Below are 3,076 nucleotides of genomic sequence, written 5' to 3'. Positions count from 1 at the left end.
CGACGCACGCCGGCGTTCGCAAACGAGGCGTCAACAGTGTGAGACCCCGCCGCAAAGTTTGGCTGCAAAAGTGTCGGCTGCCACTCCCAGGCTTTCAGAAGATTCCTTGTGAGCTACAACATGCCACGTAGAGGACATTCGTATTTCGCCTGAGCGTCAATCTAATAATTATATAAAAAAGGCGGCTCACAAGACAGCAACGTGTACTAACAGATGATAAGGTGTCGTCTATGCTGCGCCACCAACGTCCGACAGAAAGCCGCGAAAGAAACCAGCGTGCAAGCCAACAGCGACCCCCAGGAGCTCCTGATATGGTTCCCGTCTGAGATCAGGGCCACGCCTCCTGGGTCCTTTCTGGACGGCCGCCAGTCTCCGAAGGCTCTCCAGGACGTGCACAAGCACGCGGGTGGCGTTGGCGTTTGGCGGGTCGCACATGTATTTGCCGGAGTCCGCGGCCCCGACGGCCGGCAGCAGGAGCCTGGACACGCCGAGCCATTCCGGCCCTCGGCGACCACGACACGGCCGCCGTGCTCGAAGTTCATAAGGCGGCCCTGGTGGTACCAGAATGCCGGGGCCTCGGGGATTTCGCAGATGCTACAGGTCAGGTTCAGTGCGGAGACGGCTTCCAAGTGCAGGTCGGGCCTTGGGCACTTCGGCGAAAGGGGGAGGGACGAAAGTATAATTTCATTGCCTGCTCAAGCACTACTGACATAATGCAGCGCCTCTCAGGCATCTGCTGTGTTTCAGAAAATAGCTTATATATAATCGAAAATATGCAGTTGAATTAACTGTACTTAGTGATGGCCTGTAGCTGAGCCGGTTGGTTATCCATGCTTACTGATTGAATGAATCAATGTTTCACAGAAATGCCGAAAACCAAAATAAACGGCCCAGCTAGGATTTGAAGAACGACGGCAAACCACACAATAGAGAGCGCTTGCCACAAGTGTCGGACACCTAGAGCACAAATTTGTTGTCCGTGTGCATGTCTGCATTGAAAGCGTGTGGAGGAGGATAATACTGAAGAGAGGATGAAAAAAGCTTGGAGGCAACTGACGCGTTCTCGCCACCTCCCAATATTTTAAGCGCCACCCACGACACTTCGATTGAGCAGTTGGAAATACTCTCCAATCTAGGCCCACTCACTACTTCCAGCGGAATAGTTACCCCCTGGTGAATGCCATGTTGAGGAAATGTGTGTTTGTAAGACCGTGATGTCAGTAGGAGTTAAAGCGATTTCATGGTGAGGAGACACTAGTCATTTTGAGACGCGTTTATTCCTTAATCCCTGAGTTGTCGTTAGCTGTCATTGTTACGCTTGATGGCGTTACTTCTAGTTTCCTAGCTTAATTGCCTCAGCACCAATTATGCACTTTACAAAGCGGCCGAGTTGATAAATGTACGACCACTTTGCATTCCAAATAGCTCGCCTGCATAACTTCTCTGTGAACACTGTAGGCGCACTCACCTACCACCCTCAGGGAAACCACCTGCCTCACCCGAGGATTGGAGTTGAGCAGGCATTCGTAGAGGTCAGCATCTCTCAGCTGGACATCGTTCCGCTGCAGCACCCAGCTTTTGGGGTTCTGCACGTGCACCGTGGAGAAGCGCTTGTCCAACATGTACCGGCCCAGCCCGACCGTCAGCAGGTGGACGTCGTGCACCCGGAACCACGAAACCTGCACACCGCACGTGTCGCCATCAATGAGAAGACACGTCATCGACGCCTCTAATCATAAAAGACCACTGACGCTCAACAACTGTCCGGAGAAAAGATACTTTCGGCATAAAACAACTGTATTACACGTTTAAAAAAAAAATTAGATGCAGCGATACTTCTATTTATCACATAGAAGACCTTCCAACGCTTTATCGTGCGCTTTAACCTGACAGATACTGTTCCGGCGAGCGGTGAATCACCTCGTGATCCCCTCGTTCCGGGCTTAAAATATGAAGCGAGGAGCATTAATAACAATCAACCCGAGTGAAGTGAAATTGTTTTATGAACCCGTTTACCTACGCCAAACTGAAGGCCATTGGAATGAGCGTGTGACAGAACTATACTCCGTTTCACCTTATGTTGCACCGCAGCGAAGGCTAGAAGCGCGAGCTTATGGCGTTGGCAGCTGCCATTGGTGCAGGAGAGCTTGTGCCGCCGAGATGTGCCCTAGAGCAAGGAGCTCGCGCTTGTAGCCTTTCCTCCGGTACAACACAAGGTGAAACAGGGTATAACCACTTCATCTATAATCACGTCCAATGAATGGCATGATTTGTAGCTCACGCTCAAATCAGAGCCGTATATGTAGAGAGTTTGGCCATTCGTTGTGAAATATAGGAGACAAATGAGGTAGCGCCATTGGCCGAAAGCGGGCTGGGCGTGTTCCAGGGCGTCTTCAAAAATTCGAATGTGACCAACCAGAAGTCGGAAATAATACCCTGGCGGTGGTTGCGAGAAACAAACCTGATAACTGCATTGTAGTAACTCTCGATGACTGGAAATATGGTGCACATGATGTTTCAATCACGCTCACCCAAAATGATGGTGGAAGAGTGCGACTCGCGGAACGATCGACATAATCCCTACGCCAAGCGCCGAGGGCCGGGAATCTGCCGTCCGAGCGGTCACACTCTGTCCGAGCAAAACAGAGTTGAGAGCCGCATTTGTTTCTTATATCTTTCTGCATGATCATGATCAAAACAACACGTGCACTCTATTTTCAACCACGAAGAGTTACTACACTTCACTCTTACGCGTTCATTAAAACCCTATACGAACATATATCTTTGATCAGAACTGTTTCTCGCTAGCGTCGCTAGGGGATTTTTTTCGGTTTTTGGTTCGTCAAGAGAGCATGCCAAGGCAACAAGGCCTCTTTTCGAGTCTGCTGCGCGCCCTGGCTCTGCCCGCGCCCCCCATTGTCGAAACTCTCTATATACGCGGCTCTGGCTCAAATAATATAGCTCTAAGTAAATTAGGAGGAACTTCACGAGGCTGTAATGAAAAAGCCGATTACCAAAATGCAGTCGATTGGCCTTGATTTCTGGGGCTTCCAGTCACTGCAGGCACGGGCACAGC

The 3,076-nt window shown here is 50.6% G+C and overlaps 1 pseudogene; it reads right to left on the bottom strand.

Annotated features, from left to right (window-relative positions):
• Positions 1–228: 228 nt before the first annotated feature.
• LOC115318366 lies at positions 229–1,721 on the bottom strand (annotated as a pseudogene).
• Positions 1,722–3,076: the final 1,355 nt, after the last annotated feature.

The sequence above is a fragment of the Ixodes scapularis genome, unplaced genomic scaffold, assembly GCF_016920785.2.
Source record: "Ixodes scapularis isolate PalLabHiFi unplaced genomic scaffold, ASM1692078v2 PGA_scaffold11__112_contigs__length_91849675, whole genome shotgun sequence".
In the NCBI taxonomy this organism is placed as follows: Eukaryota; Metazoa; Arthropoda; class Arachnida; order Ixodida; family Ixodidae; genus Ixodes; species Ixodes scapularis.
The sequence above is the reverse complement of the archived record's forward strand: the minus strand, read 5'-3'. Positions and strand labels throughout refer to the sequence as shown.